Source organism: Nilaparvata lugens, chromosome 4, assembly GCF_014356525.2.
Source record: "Nilaparvata lugens isolate BPH chromosome 4, ASM1435652v1, whole genome shotgun sequence".
Taxonomy (NCBI): Eukaryota; Metazoa; Arthropoda; class Insecta; order Hemiptera; family Delphacidae; genus Nilaparvata; species Nilaparvata lugens.
In genome coordinates this window covers 61,977,763-62,000,179 of record NC_052507.1, presented here as the reverse complement: position 1 = coordinate 62,000,179, position 22,417 = coordinate 61,977,763, and the positions used below count along the sequence as shown (strand labels likewise).

Sequence of the window (22,417 nt, the reverse complement as noted above, 5' to 3'; positions counted from 1 at the left end):
ATCTAGCATATATATGCCTCTTAGCTGAGTCTGTAATAATTTCGACCAATCAATCAAATCATAATTACTCAATTCTCCTTCAATATTCATGCCTTCTTCTTTGTCTTCTTTCTACTCTTCTTTGTTGTTCTACGTTTCTTAACTTGTTTTTGAGGGAATAAACTCACTCCATATGATGATGGGGGTAGGGGTGGAATTAAAACTCTCCCTCCACTAGTTATTTGAGGAAAAGGCTTCAAAAAATAGCCTTTTCCTGCAATATGCTTTTTCAACTGAGCTATAGCTTTGCATCTAATATCGTTACTATAACTTCTCCTCTCATTCTTTTTCTTCTTCTTCTTTCTCAAAGACCCACCAAACGCCGCTTTAGCTTTCATGACGTTTGTAACAAGATAGCTAAGTGCTTTCTCGCCAAGGGGTGTTTGAGGATTTTTGAAAATGTCCCATGCAGCGTTTGCTAGAGCTCTGTCAGCTACCGCTCGAGTTTTATTATCACTATTTTGCGTATACGCTATATCATGTACCTTGCAAGCTCTATCTAATGAATTTATACCTTGATCACCTCTCTTTAACCTTTCATTAACCTTTGTTCCTGGCCCACACCACTCGTATCCCGGAATATGAATTTCCTCTTGGAAGTTATCAATTACCTTATTTAAAATAGTTGATGTCACATTACCTGCCAAACCTGACACACCTTTAAAAACTCTTGCCGCTGAACTCAAGATTCCTTTACCCCGTTTCCTTGAACTCTGCTTTCTCCTACATACCATTTTTCATTACCTTTCAACTCAATGGTTGAACATTAACTGAGGTTAATTAATCAATACACCAACTTGAATTGAATTGAATTGGTTTAATTTTCAATCGAGTTGGAAATGAATTCACACGCTATTGCTATGATACATTGCTCGAATGATAAGAATATTATTTCAAATGGCAAATAATCTGAAAAGGTGAATGCAATTTGAAAAGGGGGGAAATGATGCTGGCATTGCACGCCCACCCACATCTGCAGGAACACGTGCCAAAACAGATGTAGGAGGGAGCGAGCGAGAAGCCAGCCCCACTTGGGTGTACGGCTGTGTGTGTGTGTGTGTGTGTGTGTGTGTGTGTGTGTGTGTGTGTGTGTGTGTGTGTGTGTGTGTGTGTGTGTGTAGCGGTAAAGACTACTGAGCATGCTCGCAACAAACTATAAAAGACCCAGTCACCTTATTTAAATATCATTCACAACAGAGCAGCTGAACCATTTCTTCTTCTGTGTGTTTCTACTATTCATTGTGAACAGGTAAGAATTGAAAACAATTTTTATAGAAACAATATTACAATTTATTGAACACTACTTTCACACATACATAATAATAACATGTAAAGCATGTTAATGCTAGATGCTTAGCGACATAAAAATTGTTGAATGCTAATTTAGAATTTAACAATTTTTATGTCAGTCATAAAAGCATTAACATGCTTTACAAACAGAGATAAGGTTTTGCACTTTAATTAAAAATTTTCAATGTCTTTTGTGCTCAAAATCCGGGTAAACCTTTCTGGAAGATAAAAATCTGTTGTTCTTAGTCCGGGTACCCGGATTTTGAGCACAATTCGCCGCCCATGCTGGTTGGACGCCTCTCTCACGTCACATATTGGATATGGCAACCCCTCTTCCAGCTCGCGCAGAGGCGTCCATGGCTTCTCGGTGCGGCTATTCAATAATCTTAGAAAGCTCTCCGATTCCATCTTATTCTCTATCTCCACTTCCTCCTCCTCCTCCTCCTCCCTTCGTCGCACCTCCTTCATCAGCGGCAGCATGGATGAGTTCTCGTCCTCTTCCGGCACACGTTTCTGTTGAAAAAATATTTCATTGGACTCTTATTTGTTTCAGATTTTTCATCATCAAATCATACGAGAGAGAGAGAGAGGGAGAACTTGATCGATAGATTATTGATCCCTACATCAGATTATTGTCATAATCTCAACTCGACATCATCGAATTGGCATTCTCTGCATAAAGTGAGTAATATCAGTTATTGAAATAACATTGTTGCATGATCGAATACTTCAAACAATAATATCTCATAATTCAATTTCTAATCACTTCAAATAATATTTCCTTTGCATTCTAATCACTTCGAGGAAATATTGGTAACATTTATGCATGATCGATTACTTTAATCAATAATTCAATTTCTAATCAGTTCAAATAATATTTCCTTAGCATTCTAATCACTTCAAGGAAATATTGGTAACATTGTTGGATGATCGGTTACTTTAAACAATAATTCAATTTCTAATCGCTTCAAATAATATTGTATCAAATAATTTATGCATGATCGAGTACTTTAAACAATAATATCTCATAATTCCATTTCTAAGCAGTTCAAATAATATTTCCTTTGCATTTTAATCACTTCAAGGAAATATTGCTAACATTGTTGCATGATCGAATACTTTAAACAATAATTCAATTTCTAAGCAGTTCAAATAATATTTCCTTAGCATTCTAATCACTTCAAGGAAATATTGGTAACATTTATGCATGATCGAATACTTTAAACAATAATATCTCATAATTCAAATTTCTTGCATTCTAATCATTTCAAATAATATTTGTATCAAATAATCAAAGACTTGTATGTGCACAGATTTTTTAACAATCAATCACAGAAAAAATCTGTGCATACACAAGTTAATAATATTTGTTGAAACTAACCTTTGTTTGAGAGTAGATTTACTCCTCCTCCTCATCCCCGCTAACCTCAGGCTCCTCCTCAAACACCAACTTCCTCTTTGCCTGCTTCTGCTTGATGTTGTTCGAGAGGGTAGCTAGCACCGCACGCCGCAGTGCCCAGGTAGGTGCTGGAGCTAGACATTGAAGAGGGCTGTCCCCGACGATGATCTCCCCGGCTGGTGATGGTGGTTCCACGCTGAGCGGTGAGGGGTCGGGTGGGGCAGCAGACTACTCAGCAGCGAGGGCAGCTTTCCGCTGCCAGTAGTTGAGGATGTGTTGGTGTGGTGGTGGGCTATCTGGTAAGATGAACGATTGAGAAGATGATGGAGAACTCATCTCGTACGATGTGTGAAGTATACTCGAATCTGTCTCTGATGTAAATGATAATTTTCCTCTCATCACTTCTGTTTATATAGCATACGTTTCTCTCTCTGTTCCAGGCTCGTGCGAGCGAGAGTGAAGCGTGCTACAAGGCGAAAAAAATTCAAATTTCTCCCCAACAACACGTGCTCCCACATTGTTATCGGTTTGTAAGTATTCTCTCTCCTATTACAAAAACTGACACTCGATCATTTTTCAAATGGCATCCTTGTACATGTGTGTTAGAAGACGAAAAAAAAAATCTCGTCTAGAACTCAGCATGAGAGGGTGAAAACACCTGCTAGAAGCTGAAATCCCCCATGTCAACTCACTTAAACATATTAGCATTCTCGAATGATTTCTAATATTATTAAATATTTCACACCATTTCAACATAGAGGAATAGCATTCTCGAATGATTTCTAATATTATTAAATATTTCACACCATTTCAACATAGGGCTCACTCAAACATATTTTGAATAGCATTCTCGATTGATTTCAGTTCAGTTATTAAATATTTCATTGTTTTCACAGCATTTTCTCACCTCTCAACTTGAGTTCCGAACCTCATAACCAGTTGAGCTCTCGTGAGGGAAACATACCTGAGCTGAGACAAGCATAGCCGAGGAGATAGCTAAGCTGAGACGATACCTGAGCTGAGACAAGCACAGTCGAGGAGCTACCTGAACTGAGAGAAGCATAGGCAAGGAGATAGCTGTCATTTCGTGAAATCAACACATGTAAGTTCATTTTTACTTTAATTTTATCCTTCGAGGACAAAAATCCTCCTCTCCGAGGACAAAAACTGTCCTCCGAGGACAATTACCCTCTTCTCTGAGGACAAAAATTGTCCTCCGAGGACAAAAATTGCCCTCGAGCACAATTTTACTCTTCTCCGAGCACAAAAATTGTCCTTTGTTCTCCTCCTTTGTCCTCCTCCTCCTCCACTCGTTTAGCAGTAATGACTAACTCTATACCTTCTGGTAACTCTCCTAATCTTTTACACCGTCCTACTTTTACTTTCCCTTTAATTTCCAGCATTGTGATGTTATTATACTGCTCCACTTCTTTTTGTGTGAAGGGAGTGTCTTCCAAGTTTTTCCATACATCTGACAGAAACTTAAGTGATTCTATTCTAGGAAATGTATGACCATTATAGCTTGTCATACCATTGACTGTAATTACACAAATTTTCTCTTCCCTTGGTAGACAAATAATTTCTTTTTTGTCAGTGTAAGGGATTACAAAATAACCCTCTTTCTTAAGGTCTTCTCTTGCATTGTATGCATTAATAGAAACATTTTTATGGCACCCCTTTACAAAGTGAACATTCTTCGAACCTTCCTTTTCTCCTAAAACACCTACATATGCAAATTTTCCTTTATTATTTACAGTAAATGCAGTCACATTGTACACTCCACTTAGATCAAAATTTCGCCAATGTGAATGGAAATATGGCTCAAGTTCCTCTCTCAAATTTTCTATTTCTTCCTCAAATTCTTCTAGCTGCTTATGCTGTACCCTAAATGACTGTGTGGTTTCAAAAAACTCAGTTTTCCTCCGTTTTAGATCAATTTCATCCAGTTCTAGCTTACGCTTCTTGGCTGATAGGAGACAAGGGCTGTATCTCTTTAACAGGGTATAGGAGAAGCTTACAAGTCATGTTTGCTCGTTTTCTTAAGACTTGTGTTATCAAGTTAGCTGTTGCTACAAGACCCAACTCATCTAGCTCAACAACTTTGGATATGGTAGAGAAAACTGTGGTTGACTTGGAGAAATATGTCCCACCACTCTTAATATAGCACTTTTGTGAGAAACTGATATTATTTTTGTCTGATGGATCCTCAAAAATCTCTACATAATTTATAGCTAGTAAATTGAAACTGAATGCAAGTAGATGCTATTTACGGGTGGTGCGAGACTTTTTTGCGACTTTGAATATTCTTTGGAAGACTAATAGTGAATTCAAAGTTCTTTTCTGAATCTATATTGATATAAATCATTCTCACCAAATCTTACATTCTCAACATATTATCAAACTGAAAAACATTGTAATTTCTTGTTGTAGTTTCCACAACACTATGTAGCAACGTTTGCTTACCGTGAGACAACCTTGGGCGTTATCATTACGCACCAATTCTGCTCTTGGCTGATGATTAACATGTTTCAAAATTTCACTTCAGAGAGCTTACAAGGACGAATGCTGTTGTGGTCTAATTCAATACTTCACTATTGTCATGTTTTGCAATTTTAGTTCACATAGCTTACAAGGACAAATGCAGTTCCGGTCTAATTCAATACTTGAGTATTGTCACGTTTTTGCAGAGTTCACAAGGACGAATGCATCTCTGTTCTAATCCATCTCAAATTCGTGCATTAACACGTTTCGTACATAATCTTGTTTCAGCTTGGAAAAATGCATGTGAACGTTGAAATAGAATGTAGCTATTTCTCCCAAGCAATTTGCATAGTGAAAATCGGTTAAAGATTGATATGATCCTAACTTAAGGGTTTTAGAACATCGGCGTAGATACTTAAACTCATCTTATCGGTTATTAAATCACCTACTTGATCTTCTGTCAAATTATGCGATTTCGCCTCAATCCAATTCATATGGAAACTAACTTTCGCATAATTTCGCACTATTTGGTATGCTATTCGATGTATAAATAAGGTGAGATAATCGGTGAATGCAGCTGAACATTGTAATCTTGTCACTTCATCATTCTCTGTATTTTTAATTGAAGTTGCTATTTCCTCACGAATTGATTTGAGTGTAGCTTGTAATTCATCTTTCTTAATAAATGCTTGCATTTCACTACTCAGATCATTTTTCAATACATAAGTTTCGCTAAACGTAGTTAGCAATGTATTCAAATCGTTTTTTGAAACAAATTGTTCAATCCCCTCCATAAGATTTGTCTTTATCGTATTAGTCATTGCAGATAATCGATCTTCTAACTCTTGTTTTGTTATAACAATGTTATTCAATGCCTGCACAGTTTTATCCAAATATTCCTTATCAACCGATAATGAATGAGTTTCATTTACTCTAGTAAAAAGTTCTGTGCTAAGCTGTTTCAATCTGGTATTTAGATAATTTCTATCTAATACTTGCAAATCTCTAATCTTGTCTGAGATAACTTTCAATTTCTCATCCAAATAATTCTTGTCAACTTCATTATCGTTGATCGTATTCAAGTGTGATCTGAATATCTCTGTTGTTGATTTGAGATCATGAAGAGAATTCTCCAAATTGATAGATTTCTCTTTAAGTCCCCTATCGATATTGTCAGATAACTGTTGTAATATACTGAAGATGTGTTCCTTTTCGATCTTGTTCAATCCAATATTCTTAACTATATTAGATAATTGTGAATCTAAATACGAATGCAGAGATTCACTAACACCCTGTTGATTAATTGCCTGTATTATTCTCTCACTAAAACTGGTAAGATCTGGTCCATTCCATACAATGTCTTTCTTCACGGCGACTCTCTCGCTTTTACCTCTGAATCTGTGCACGCTCATTCTGCAACTAAACAATAATTTTACCTTCACGCAATTCTTCTATAATTGATGCAATCTCAACATCATGAGCTGAGTGCCCAGCAAGTTTTGATGATTTTAATAAATGAAGTCTCTGAACCAATTCGTCATAGTTGTCATAATATTGGTAAATTCTATTGCTAGAAGTGTTTTTTGCAAATTTCAATAAGCCAGAACCTCTCTTACTTGTTTTTTTAACAGGAAACAGCATTTGAATTAAGCAAGACTTTACACCACTGTTACGTTTCACATATCCTCGTCAATCCAAATGAACTTTTGTTATTGATAAAATCTTCTTGTATTTATTTAGATCTTTTTCATCAAAGAGATATGAATTTGGTCTTTGCGCAAATAACAGTTCTAATAGTCCATGTGTAATTCAGAATTTTTTGTTATCAATATAAAAGAAGTAGTTATCAAAGCTAACAACCATCTCACCCATAAAATATAATTTTCGGTCAGAATCGTAGGAAATTCCATAAGGAATCGAGTTATCCAATTTTCACAATGAAATGTATACAAATATTGTGCAAGCACTTGATTCTTTATCTTCTTTATGTTACCGCTTGTATCACTCTCAAGCCTAGTTGAATTAAATATACTTGATTCGTTCATGCTTAGATCTTTTTCAGCTGCTGATGGTGATGCAACTTCTATTGTTTCATCATCATGTTTTTCTCCCAATTCCATACTTTCGTCTTCTTCTTCTTCTTCTTCTTCTTGTTCCTCCTTTTTTGGTATAAAACTCTGATCAGAGTGGTGAGAAGATTTAGTTTTCCCCATTTCAACTAAAGGTGTGATAATCGGTTTAAAAAGTTTTTCTCTGTAATTGTCAGATTGCTTTTCAAAATGTACAATGCTTCTATGTTTATCTCTAATAACTTTCCTCAATTTCTTAATCTTATCGATTAGAGCAACACTAGCGTTTTGTCTTCTACGAGACATCCTCATTCTTTCACTGCTACTCACTCTCTACTGAATGTCAATAAAGTTATCCAGACCCTGTCTATATTTTCCACTATTAGCTGTACATTCGGTCATAATAGTAAGAAAACTATGCTTCTTAGAATTCCACACATTTGAACACAATTTACTGAAATCTCTGAAGCAAATATCTTCACCCACATAGTCTCTATGTATTAATTTGAGTGATAATTGATAAATTTTGAATATAACAATCATATTTGCATTATCTCTGGTGAAATGTTTTTGGGTTGCACCATAACTTTGAATTAAATATGCTGTATCAATATTACGATGTCTACCCATGGTAAAATAATCTCTTATTTGAGGTGTGTGACTAAGTTGTAAATCGTCGAATATGACAAGAGAAAATTGTTGAATTTTATTTTGGGTGGAGAATTCTCTCGGGGAATATCATTGACATGAAATTCAATACCTTCCATTTTTGAAAAGACTTTTCTTAAAAACAAGTACTTATCTTGATATTGGCTTTTAGTATTTAAATGAATATGTTTAAATCTCAATCCATTTTTGGAAAAAATCAAGTTGAACAATAAATTTGTTTTACCACATGCAGACGGGCCTACGATGAGAATTCTAGCGTTATGCGGTATCAATGTACCATTCTTACACCATACAGGCTTTTCCTCTTGTGCAATTAACTTATCGAAATTTACAATGTCGAGTTTGTTCATGTTGAGAAAGTGAGATATACAAACAGAACTGTTTCATGTGTCTGGTTCACTCGGTAATGAAGCGTTTCTAGGTGACTAGATGTACTCACCCATTCAACATCTAGTCACCTTGTGCCACATGCTACTAGCACTTCTCTATGACAAAAATGAGAAATGAAAGAGCGATCATTCAATTCAAGTTGTTTTTATTTAAAAAACACACAATGTAAAGAATATTACAACAGATGTGGATAGATAATGTACATTATTTACATCATATGATCTTACTCTAATTATTTACAACAAATGTGGATTGATAATGTACATTATTTACATCATATATGATCTTACTCTAATTATTTACAACAAATGTGATTCGATAAAATTATACCATGTGATCTTACTCTAATTATTATTATTTACTCTAATAAGTTCTCTCGATTTATGAATGATGGTTGTGGAAATCCAATCCATTTCACAAGCAACTTATCCTTATCTCGTCTCAATATTTTTTCTATCAAATAAACATTTCTTTCAGATTCATTCAAAAGCATTTTTTTAATTTCTTCTTGATAAAACCTACCCTGTATTATCTCACCACTAAGATCTTCTAATGAGTAAGTGATAGGTCTTGTGGGATGTATGCTCACAATTCGGAAATATTCGGATGACCAATTCATTAGATATTTTTTATCAAATATCTGTTTCTTTTTAGAAATTCTCACAATATCACCTAGCTTATATTTTGGTTTCAACACTTTTAATTTGAATCGTCTATTAAATGCAGAGTTTAGTGATTCTAAAACACGTTTACGATGTTTTTTAGTTACATCTTTAGGTCGCATTCCAATGCTACTGTGTACTGTATTGTTATAATCATCTACAATATTTTGTAAGTTATTAACCCAGTTTTTACTCCCACGTTCAGTTAAAGATCGATATATTTTTGATTTTATTGTATGATTAAATCTCTCAGCGATACTAGCTTTCTTATCAGTAAAAACAGAATAATGCTTGATATTATACTTATCTAACAAATCTTTCACATGCTTATTAAAATACTCCTTCCCTTCATCTGTCTGAAAAAAACGCATATGTCTATTCTTACAAATAATTGGTTCGAGTGGATTATAAACACTTTGTGCAGTCTTATTCTTTAAAGGTATACAATAAGCGTACTAAGTAGAACAATTAATAACAACTAAAATATAACGATATCCTTTATTGAATTTAGATAAGCTACCCATCTCAATCAGATCTGATTGATATAAATCGTTCTCATTCTTCAACTCATATCTGCGTGTGGGGTAATTTACACGTGCAGCAGAGTGAAGCTCTGCTGCTAATTTTGCTCTAATATTACTCATTCTTCTTCTTTGTGTGAAGACACGCTTGAAACAGAATTCGATGTGTTGGTCACTAGCTCGTTACACACACACACACTGATCTGTGCCATCAGTTTGCTATTTTGTAGTGACCAAATGGTAATGTATCGATTCCGTTCTCTGCAATAAAGCGCTTGTCATCGAACGGGCTTAAACAAACCTTTGCGCATTCAATTTGATGCATTTTATGATTGAAGGATCTCAACATATTACATTTTTCTATATGTTGGCATCGTTCAATCGAACATTTCTTATACAAGTCAAAACTAAGTTTTCTATTTTTCACATGTGTCTTCACACCTTTCGCTACACACTTATTTACAGTTTCCTCCTTCTCATTATTTACAAGATATGAATATAATTTCGCCCGTAATCCCAGAAAAGATTTTAAAGGAAATGAAGCTGCCTCATCCTTGAATTTCCCTACAACTTTATTCCTCTCATTGGAGAAGCATTCGTGCTCAGCTGGGTAATTTGAAGTGTCAAACAATTCTAGATTTTCTCTTATCAGTTGGTAGACGTCGGGTGTCTCCAATGATAAGAGGAAGCTATCTGTATCAGTCATACAAAGCTGGATGCGTTGCCATGGTATGATTTTTTGCAATTTACAATAGAAGAAATCATACATGTGCAGTTTACTCAAATCCAGGATGCAGAAACCTGAATAGATTGGCTTATTCATTTTTAGTTCCAACTTTCGCGAGAAAACCGCAATCACATCCGAACTTATTATCTGCCAGCGTTTACATAGGGGATTTGAAATGTACTTATCTAGACGCTTGGCGTCTGTGATAATTTGAACATTACATTGATGCCGATTTCCCTGTATCGATTTTCCGAGCATAAGTTACTCATCTGTTTAAAGAAAGAGACTTCAAATTTATTTTTCGCGGCTTGCCTATTACAGGTATTGAACTCAATGTAGTTCTTCAACCAAGGCGATTGGGAAAAGCTAATGACGCGATGTACCTTTGTTAATTGCAATCCGAGTTGAAGGTACAGTTTCAAATTCATGTAATGAACAATGTACCTCTCTCGATCAAAAAGTGTGTTCATGAGTTTTTTAGTCAGAGTTTGACCGTTCTCATTGGTTGGTACTCGGAGAACAATTCGCTAGGAGGAATTTGATGAAGTGGAGCGAGAGGGAAATTGGCATGCATATCATGTAACTCCTGTGGGTACTTGAGATCACATTCAATTACATAACCAGTTTCTGATTCACTCTCCAAATTTGTAAAGTCAAGAGCATGGATTTCTTCCTCTGAGAGGAACTTGAAATTTCCATAAGGTAAGAATTGATTCATAGAGTGCGCATACAAAGAATTACAATCTATATAAAGCAAATAGTTACTTGGTTTTGTGGGATCGTATGTGTCAGGGATGTGTTTGTTATTGGCTTCGCAATAACGCTTGCCAATAACGAAACACCACCGCGCATTCCTGATTCAAACAATAGATGTATATCGGGATCGCTAATCAATTGGAGTTCAACCGGGTGAACTTTAACATACAATTCCAAGTGTAATGAGCAAGCGAAAGAAAATGAGTCACATCGAGGCCATATGACCTAAAAAGCGTTGACCTCATTTCTTCGAAAACCTCAACTAATAGCATGACGTCTAGGCACAGATAGAAATCATGATACTCGCCGAGAGATTTCAACTTGAATGTTGAGAACACTCTTTGTGCATGCTCATATTCTTTGGGGGAGAGGGGTGTATCGTTAAGATCATTATAAAAACATTCTATCGGAGGGAGAGAAGTCTCAGCAAATTTTTCAGGGCAAGATATGTACGAATAGGGATATACTCCTTTTTTCAACAAGAGTTGCCTTTGTTCGAGATCAGGGTCATTAAATACTGAAAACAGTCATTTGAACTTCGATTCCATATCTGTACTATCTACCAAGTTGCGCACTAATACTTCTAAAGATTCATTCATAAATTTATATGAATCTAAAAACTTGATTTTTCCCACTGTCAATGTCAAAAATCTTTCTGATGTATTGGCGATACAGGAAATTTCTTTTTTACATTTTCCGAGAGCTTTTAGAATAAAATGACTGTCAAATCCGCTAAAATTATGGAAGTAACAGCTAATCGTATCGTCAGTTCGAGTATTTAAATTACACGACACATGAGCAGCACACAAAAACTTTCCATTTTCATGTGCATGATGGCGTACCTTTGTGTCTGTTTCGGTAAAAACTTCATCGCAAAGGCCGCACTTATCAGCATTTTGAAATTCGCGTTGCTGACGTTCACTTAAATGCTCCATCGGAATTTCACATTTTATATCTGCACTCAATAAATCGCCCAGTTCGATTATTTCCTTGAGAAATTTCTCCATGATCTTTTCATTGATATTACTCGATCTATAGAGTACTGGGCAATACGCGATATCTCCATTCACATCAATTACAACGAAACAATACCCGCACGGAATATGACGAGCCGTTTTCTTGGTGTAACTTCTGGTAATAGGTACATCCTCAGATTCGTTACCAACCATATTCACAACAAATGTTTCCAAATCCGCGTAGATTGTATACTTTTTCTTCAAAGTCGAACCGAGTTTTTTAAATTTGATTGTCTCACCACGTTTTGGGTATGAAGTTCTCTGAGACTGGAACTTTGAACAAAGTTCTAGATGTCTCATCAAATTTGCTTTCCCATCCCGGTTTACTCTTTTGTCTGATGTAAATCTGTGAAAACAGAAATTACAAACATCTACTTGTGCTTTAGCTTTCGAAAGGTGAGAAAGAAGACGCGACAATCCGTTTTTCCCGTTCGCGGTGTTAATTAAACAAAAATGAGTTTTTCCTGCATCGCCTTTCAACATTAAAAGATTAATTTGGTATTTACGCGTACGGAATATGCTTGTTCGATAGGGGAAAAACTTTTTGTTGTCATACGCGATAACATGAATTGCGATGTCTGTATTGAGAATTTCAAATTTCTTTATGTCGCGATCGGTGGTTGGGAAATTAACTCCGCGAGTGTTCAGCCTGTGAGCAAATTTGCTCAAATATTTCACCGTTAATGTCTGCCTATTGGTTTCTGGTGAAAATAGGCTAGAACACTCCACAGAAAACACTTTTTATCAGAAAGATTTTTGATATTGATAACACATTTCTTATTGTTGATGAACTGGGGTGTTTGAATATAACTGCTTGTGTACATTGGATTATATCTAATCACATTTACATCAAGCGAGTCGATCTTCTTCAACACCCACCCACTCCCAAATCGAACAAAGTTATCGAATGAACTTAAAATTTTCCTAACTGCTAACATAAATTGTTCATTCAATTCGTCATAACTCTCCAAGACATTCATGCCTATGGCCGAGTAGCTATGAAGATTCACAATGGATGAAACAGCTTCGGATTCCTCTGATTCTAAAACTACCATCTTATACAATAATACATTTAATACTAAAAACCATTTAACATTTCCTTCGAAACGTGCAGCGTGTTCTCTTATTATCTCAAAAACACGAGCTTTCGAGTTTTGAAGCACATTTTCAATGTCAGGTGCTACGTTTTCGAAGGAAATGCGATGGTGAATTGCTCGCGAACTCACGCCTCCAACTCTGTGTTCTCTGCTATGCTCCATCTCTGCTACTAGCGGGTTACTGAAAACAAACAAAGAATAAATTACTATGGCACAGAATTAGATATAAAAACAAGTAAACATTGATCTAAAAATCAGTTGTGATTCAACAAGCTGCAAGTACAGTGCAAAAAATGCTATCACAGGATCAGATTTTCATGCACGAACGATTGAGGTTATTAACATTTGATAATCGTTGGAAATTAGAATCGAGTCTGTTGTCACCTCAAAATATGGCTAAACAGGGTTTTAAATTTGTGCGAGCACCTGACGTTGTTCAATGTGTGTTTTGTTCAGTATATTTAGAAAATTGGTTGCCAACAGATGATCCTAGTAAGGAACATGAGCGATGTAGTCCAAATTGTGGATGGCGCAAAGAAGATAATATTTCATGTGAAGAGGAGAATTTCGATAATAATATTCTACGGCAATATGAAGAACGAGTTTTAACTTTCCATCGTTCAGAACCATTCAAGCTCTCGGTATTTATTAATAGAGCAGACTATTTTGCAATAAATGGATACTTTTTACATGAGAAATCATATCTGCAATGTGTATATTGCAAATATATTATTGAAAATCCTTACTAAAAAGTGATACATGTTCCATTTTGTATATATAAAAAGATGAGCTATAATGGAAAAGAAACTACAAATGATGAAAAAGAAGATGCTGAGGGAAAACAAGCTGGATATTGTACAATATGCACTCTGTTGTAATTGAGATATTAGTGATTCCTAAGTAATCAGGAAAGAAGTAACTTCTGAAAAATCATGATTAGAAAAATAAAGAATTGTATCATACTTACATGCAATGAATGATGTGCTGTACTGTCTCTCTCTCTCTCTGCTTACACTAGTTCTTCATACGTCTTTCCTCCTCGAAGACTGGAGTGATTATGCAGTCTCGAACTCTGTGAAATCAACAAACATAATGAAAATCACAATAATATTGAGAAGAAATTTAGCAAGTCAACATGTGATGTTAATTATGAAAATTAATGAGGAGATTACATTCGAAATATTGTTATTCGAGATATGTGGAAGTGAGAATTCGAGTGCATTGTGAGAATTTGATATTTTTTCTCTGAATGCAACTTGCTGTACGTGTAAGAATGCATTTGTATGTCAAGGATGTGACAAGTGGGAAAATGCACTATCTCTCACTCATCCTAAAACAGAGAGAGAGAGGAACGAATGAGTATATAAGCGGCGGTCATTGGATTTGCCAGCTTCATTGACCACTAGTCACGTTTCACACATATCCTCGCTATCATCATCATGGAGTCCACACGTGAGCAGTACATCCTTCCGGATACACCTCCTCAACAAGAACCATCATTCCCATCTTACTGGGCAGCGCAAGCTGCGCGGAAGAAGAAGATTCCTTCTACCAGTGCTGCTCCCCCTGCTGCATCCGACGCCGAGGAGTCGCCCCTGAAGAGACGTGGAGTCTTCGTGGAGAGAGGGATGAGCAGCGATGAGCTCATTATACCAGACACACCACCATCTCATCTAGGATGGGCACCGAAGCGAGTGCCGCTAACAACAATTACCACCAACAGGCAGCAGGGGAAGAGAAAACTGCAATTTCTGGAGGAGGAAGAAACCAACTTCGTACCCTCACAGGTTAGTTATTTCAAATATTATTAACATGTAATGTGAACAGATAATTTTAAATCTTTATATGTTGTCATCCAAAAGCTTGCTAGTATCTGATAAATTTCTTACTGGGAAAAAAATAATTTCCAATGTTCACATTACATGTACTCACATTGGAGTTATTGATGAATCTGATTTGAAAGACAATTTCTTGATAACGAATATAGGAACTTAATTCAACTTTAGAGTTCAGTTAAGATGTATATTTGACTACATGAATATGATATATTCATTTGAATTGAGCATAAATTGTTTTATGAAATCAAGAAATATAATTATTTGAAGTGATTAGGTTGAATGCATGCTACTATCTAATAAGTGAGAAAAAACTAATTCCAATAGATGTCTTTGTACAATGCACAATGTGATATTAAATGATTAGAGTTCAGTTAAGATGTGTATAATTTTATTTTTGAACTGATCAAGCTTACTAGTAGTTCAGTCAAAAAATTGAATAAGATGAATATTTTGATTTCATTATTATGATGCTTACATATTATTTGCTATAATATTGAAGTGATGTGTTAAGAAAATTACTGATTTAGTTGATAGTTATATTGTGATATTAAATGATTAGAGTTCAGTTAAGATGTGTATAATTTTATTTTTGAACTGATCAACCTTACTAGTAGTTCAGTCAAAAAATTGAATAAGATGAATATTTTGATTTCATTATTATGATGCTTACATATTATTTGCTATAATATTGAAGTGATGTGTTAAGAAAATTACTGATTCAGTTGATAGTTATTTGTTGCAATGAAAGAGTTTGCTTATTAATTTGATTCACTATTGGATTCTGCAAGAAATATTATTTCAATAACTGATATTACTCACTTTGTGTAGAGAATGTCTTGTCAATCTGATGATATCAAGTTGAGATTATGACAATAATCTGTTGATCACAAGTAGAGAATGTCTTGTCAATCTGATGATATCAAGTTGAGATTATGACAATAATCTGTTGATCACAAGTAGTTGATAATCTGAAACAAATTATAATAAAGTTACTAATCATAGATTTTCATTTAACAGAAACATATGTCTGAGAACACCTCCATGGCTCCGCTACTGGAGGAGGCAGCCGCGCGGGATGATGATGATGAGGACTTCATCGCACTCATCAATAACCCATCACCAAAACCGTGGATGCCTCTCCGCGAGCTGGCGGAGGATGTTCCATATACTATCATCTCAGTGTGGGAGGAAACGAACCATCATGGCAGACAAATTATTTTGAAAATTAATATCGCTTCTACGAAGAAAATCTCTGAGGTATACCTGCCTCAGAGATTTTCTTCAATAATTCCACCTTGTAAAGTGGTTAAATTTAATTCTAACTGTAAAAATTTAGGAATAGTAGTGAAGCATATAACCGCTACATGGAGCGACATTAAGATTGTTAAAATGTAACAATCTTATTCTCATAGCATGTAGCAGTTATATGCTTCACAAGTAGTATATAATGTAAATATTGTAGTGTTTGATAATAAATTGTAATATTGTTTTTAAAAAAATTGTTCTTAATTCTCACCTGTCAAAGAAGATGTAGAATAGTACACTGTTCACGCAAGAATAGATCCTCTTGTAACTGAACACTCAATGAATGTAGAATAGTAATGCTCTTGTACAGTCAATGAGTGTTCGCTCACAAGAGAAGCTATTTTATAGTTGCTGCTGCGCGTGCATGCGCATGCCAGTCTTGACCTTGTTGTGAGATTCTCCTCCATCTGTTCGCGCTATACACTCACTATAGATATAGCAATCTATTTTTATCAGTATGCTTACAACACTTGAATGGAGAAGTTGTGCAATGAAGATAATCGTATGGAGAGTTTTATTTGTTCTTCTCTTTATAATATGTTGTGTGAATATGCTATTACTTTTCCATATTGCTTTGAAAAAATATGATTCAATGCAAAATGATAGTAAGAGAATATTGAAATCTATACAAAATGTACGAAATGAGATTAGGGATTTGGAAACACCTCAATTGATGCAGGAATCACTGTTAGTAAGAAATCATACATTATCTTATATCAAATCATGTGTCAATTCATCAGATGCTTCTCTCGATGTTAGTCTAAGACATTGGTATAGATTTATGATTGATGAACGTTCAATTCTTTGCAATTTCTACAAAACTTACAACATACTTAACAAGTGTGTTAATAAGACACATCATGATGATAGAAAATTGTATTCCCTATTGATTAAAACATACCAACTTTGTAGTAATATATAAAGCACATAGTGAGACAATTTCTTTGTCTCTCGATTGAGGTTAAGTGTTTGATTAATTAACCTCAGTCGATGTTCAACTATTGAGTTGAAAGGTAATGAAAAATGGTATGTAGAAGAAAGTTATCTTCTAGGAAACGAGGTGAAGGAATCTTGAGTTCGGCTAGCAAAATTGTCAAAGGTATAGCGGGTACTGCGGGGGACATTACATCAACTATTATAAATAAATTAATAAATGCATCACCTGAAATTCACCTCCCGGGGGGCTACCAGTGGTGTGGCCCTGGCACCAAGGTTAATGAAAGGTTAAAGAGGGGGGATGAAGGTATAAATTCATTAGATAGGGCCTGTAAGGTACATGATATAGCATACACTCAAAATAGTGATAATAAGTCGCGAGCGATTGCAGACAGAGCTCTTGCAAACACAGCATGGGAAATATTCAAGAATCCAAAATCATCTCTAAGTGAAAGAGCACTTAGTTATCTTGTAACAAACGTGATGAAAGCTAAAGCAGCGTTTGGCGGTGGATTGAGAAAGAAGAAGAAGAAGAAGAGCACAAGTGTTGGGAAAACTCATAGCAGCTCGATAAGGAAAAAAGCTATTGCTCAGTTGAAACAGCATATTGCAGGTAGAGGTTACTATTTGAAACCGTACCCTCCAATCTCGAGTGGTGGTCGTATTTTGATTGGGCCCAACCCCACATCCTCCTCCTCACCATATGGTGTAAGTTTATTCCAAAGAAAAAAAGAGTTAAAAAACGTAGAACGACAAAGAAGGTGAAAAAATGAATATCGATGGTGAATTGTCCAATCACGATCTAATAAAATGGTGTAAATTATTACAAATTCCCCTACGAGGTGTATACATGATAGATACATTACCTAATAAAATTCTAAAAAATGAGAATTGTATTGTTAATTTAGACACTCAATCCGGACATGGTACACACTGGGTTGGTTATAAGAAACGAGGATCAAATGTTTACTATTTTGATCCAATTGGTAATTTACAACCACCTTATGAATTGAATAAATATTGGAAAAAAGAAACAGGTGTAAATATTTTTTACAATGTTGAGCACATGCAACCATTACATACAAATATATGTGGACACCTTATGCTCTTGTTTTTTGCGAACCAGTTGTAATCCAGTATTTGTACCGAAAACATATAAGATGGTTGTTATTACATTACGATCTAGATCAAGTGATCTCTATGAACATTTACAAGAAATTCTCGATTTGGATAAAAATAAAGAATGGGAAATTGGATTGATTAATTTCTGTACTTACAATAGCATTGCAAATGTTATAAAAGGTAAAAATTCTAGCTTCAAATATGGTGATAAATTAATTGATCTTGATACGGGTGCATATGAAGTTGATGACATTATATTAGCTTTAAAGAGTAAATTGAATAGTGACGAAAAGAAACTTAATATAAGAGCTAACACGAATACTATGAAGCTCGAAATTCGTTCTGATAAGCCTATTGACTTTACATCATCTACTTCAATAGGAAAAATGCTTGGTTTTGATAATGTTATATTACAACCGAATAAATGGTATTATTCTCAGCATTTAGTTAGCATAACAAATATTAACTCTATTGTAGTTGAGTGCAATATAGCCTGTGGGAGTTACTCCGATGGCAAACAGAAACATATTATATACAAGTTCTCACCTAGAGTACCTAGCGGGTATTTGATAAATGAAACACCTAATCCGATAATCTATATGCCTTTAAACACACATAGAATTCAAAGCATTAATGTAAAGGTAACCGATCAAGAAGGATCGTTTATTGATTTCCGAGGAGATATAATTACAATTAGACTTCACATTCGTGAAAAACAAAGAACTTGAAATGGGATTCCTCGTTTTCAAACCTCGCACTAGCATTTGCTCACAGAAGCTCATTAGAGACTCGAACGTGATAGAGTCAACACCTAAAAAGCTACGTGCTATATCGGCGAAAAGCACGAGAATATTGGAAAAGTTGGGATTTATAGTAGATCGGCGTCATGTACGGCGCAGCAATTAGTGAAATTCTCGATGTTGAATCTCAACTCGAGTTCTATAATGATATTACTAAATTTCAGTTCCATACTCATATAGTATATTCGGGACAAGAAATTAAACCCTCAGATGAAGCTCGCATCCATGTGGCTTCTATGGATCAGTACAGCCTTCCATGCAAATCATTTATATTTATTGAGGGGGAGGTGAAGTGTACAAAACCAGCTGTGAAGGCTGGGGATGCTCCGATAGAAGCTAAGTATATATTATCCAGTAACCTCATTGGAAATCTCTTTGATGAAATTCGATATGAATTGGCTGGACAACAAATTTCTAAATCAAGACTAATTGGATTAACATCAACAATTAAAGCTATACTAGTGAAAAATATGTTTGATAAGAACACATATCACTTGGCCGGGTTTGACAGAGCAGGATATACACTGAAAGATAATAAGTTTACATTCTGTGTACCTCTTAAATTAGTTTTACCATTTTTGAAGACTTTCAAAGAATAATTTTAAACTTGAAACAAGAACTTGTATTATTAAGATCGCCAACAGATCTCAATTGCATCGAGTCTACAGAAGCAACAAACGTTAATATAAAAATAACGAAGCTTCAATGGAGAATTCCCTATATTACTTTAGAAGATCATGTGAGGTTGAAATTTTTGAGATTGCTCGATACTGATACACCGCTGAAGCTGAGCTTTCGTCATTGGGAGATTTCAGAATTACCAAATTTACAAAATAGCACTGTTCATTCTTGGGCAGTAAAAACCGCATCACATCTCGACACACCAAAGTATGTTGTTTTAGCGTTTCAAACAGATCGTAAGAATAAAATTAATAAATCAATCTCGGAATTTGATAGTTGTAATCTTCAAAATGCAAAGGTCTACTTGAACTCTGACTATTTTCCTTATGAAAACCTCCTTGGTAAACAAGAATTGATGTACCGTATGTTTTTGGATTTTCCCTCGGCCTACTATAACCATAGTATCAATACTGAGCTTGGAACAGAGATTGATTTTGACACATTTTGTACTAAAACACCCCTGATTGTAATTGACTGTTCACATCAATCTTCTCATTTGAAATCCTCCACAGATATTAGAATAGATATGGAATTTAAGGAAGCTGTACCTCCAAATACTTCCGCTTATTGCATTTTAATCAGTGATCGTATCATGGAGTACACTCCCCTTACTTCCATGGTGAAGGAAGTTCAGTAATTTCTCGATAGAGCACAAGCTATATAAGTATTGCATTTTTCAAATTTCACTCATTTGAGGTTTTAGCTTTGATCGGTTAACATCTAGAATGTCTTCTAATTCTGAGAAGAAAACACGCTCTATCGGGATACAGTGCGATCTTGATAAAGAAGACAGCATCTACTATGACTCCAGATGTAGTACGCCTATAATGTGTTATAATTCTGGGAAGAAAATACAATCTATTGACACGCAGTGTGATCTTGACACGCAGTGTGATCTTGACACCGAACAAGACTTCTTCTACTATCACTCAAGATGTAGTACACCTAAACCACAGGAGGAGAATGGAGGAGGAGGAGGAGTAGGAGGAGGAGAAGGAGGAGGAGAAAGGAGGACAAAGGAGGAGGACAAAACAACACAAGAGGAGGAATCCTCCTGTAAAAAATTTGCAACAGTCGACATGCATTGGTTCAAGGGAACTTCTAATCAAATTATCGTGAAAGAAATCGGAATCGTAGATCAGCTAAATAGCTTTGTTGTGTTACATTTCAAGTCGCCATTTGCATAGTCGGAATTGAATGCTAAATTGCGTAAGCAAGTAACATGGGCTGAGAACAATTATCACAAAATACGCTGGGAAGATGGTAATTTTATTTATACAGACGAATTATTGATATCTTATCTTGAAGGATATGATAAAATCTACACAAAAGGTACAGAGAAAGCTAAGTTTCTCAGAAGGTTACACAAAAACGTATGTTGTTTACCAGATGAAATTGAGAAACCAAATTTTAACTACTTTACAAGTTCTTGGTGTTATAATGCCTGTGAAATTCATCATCGCAATCCGCACGGTCGATGTGCGTTATTCGCAGCGGTTCATTACAATACTTTGATAATGAAAAATATGGACTCATCTCCAAATTTCATGTGCGAAAACAATAGAATGCTTAGCATGAAAAAATGTCAATTCTATTCAAATACAGAAAAGAAAAACTTTGCAAGATATGGCTTTTTCTATAACGGAGAAGAAATTCAATGTGTTTATCATAAGCAAGCATTGAAATATCATACTGCTCGTGTATGTTGCATTGGAGGGAAGGCACAGGAACCGTTTAATTTCTCTATATTAGTACCGACATATGTATAGTTTCTTCATTTGCTCATCATGGACCCGTGCAAGTGGATGCAAGCTGATAGTGAATTGGAAATGAGGTTAGAACAGTGTATTGATTGGTATGATGCCTGTGAAATTGCAATTAAACATTCAACTCATGAAAATCATCATTTGGTGAAACAACTAAAAGACATTTTCTTAAACACAGTGAATTTGAACGATATAAATGATTATCTATGCTATTACAGACCTCATAAACTGTCTGTTAGTAAACTAATAAAAATTGAAGAGGAAGTGATGAACAATTGTAGTGAATTGTGTAAATAAATTTCTAGTGTATACTCGATTGTTTTCATTGTACCTACAATGTCTAAGTTTAATCCTTCAGTATTGCTTTGTTAGTTGAGCTGAAAAGATCTCACATGCGTTGAAGCTCAATGCTATAAGTGTGCAGATACAAGTAGTTTCTTATCACGTTTCACCTGTACATACACTCAACTGAAAAATATGGTTGATTGTTATAGCTTTTCAAAGTTCAAGAAACTATCTTGTCTCTTGATGACAATTTCATTCAATGAATTTGATCTAATTGCAAAGAATATTAAATTTTCAACGGGTGATGAGGTGAGTGATCTTGCATTAACAAAAACAGAAAATCTTCACTTTCCAATTCTATCTGAAATTTTTGAATTATTGGATGCATTAGAAACCGGTCATTTCCATTATGGTTGTTCAAATAATGATGAATCATTAGCTATTGTTAATAATTCTAATGATCTCTGGAAATGCTCATATGACATTGCCAATAAAAAATGTGAAAGATCATAGTTCGCTCTCTAGAGAGTTTAAAGATACATGTTCTGACGTTATTCTTTATATTTAA

General features: G+C 35.1%; 1 protein-coding gene across 1 annotated transcript in view; it reads left to right on the top strand.

Annotated features, from left to right (window-relative positions):
• LOC111053427 (glutathione hydrolase 1 proenzyme) overlaps window positions 1–22,417 on the top strand; it is an 80,448-nt gene that overhangs the window by 23,488 nt on the left and 34,543 nt on the right. The window lies entirely within an intron of this gene.